The following is a 351-nucleotide window of genomic DNA, read 5'->3' as shown; positions in this document are numbered from 1 at the left end:
TTTTCTTGAAAGCTTCTTATCAGCATTATTAATTAAGCACGCGGCAAGTTCTCACTGGCGCTTTGATGAAAGTGAGTTCAGGGTATGTTGTGATTTTTCCAGTTTTTTTTTTTTTTTTTTTTTTTTTGTGGGGGGGGCTGTGGGGGGTGGTGTTCTGTGATAGGCTTTTTGTTTTAATTTCCAAAAGGTCGATATATCTGTTTTTATTCTGGTTACTTTAATATTTCTTGGGAACTACATATATATATGTATATAATAAATATTAAAACCAGGGCTTGAATGAAGAGCATCTTTATTTGCGACTAGTTTCGGAGATTTACTTTCCTCCGTCATCGGGCAATCTATTTTTGC

The sequence above is a fragment of the Macrobrachium nipponense genome, chromosome 7 (genome assembly GCF_015104395.2).
Source record: "Macrobrachium nipponense isolate FS-2020 chromosome 7, ASM1510439v2, whole genome shotgun sequence".
Lineage (NCBI taxonomy): Eukaryota > Metazoa > Arthropoda > Malacostraca > Decapoda > Palaemonidae > Macrobrachium > Macrobrachium nipponense.
This window is presented reverse-complemented; position numbering follows the sequence as displayed.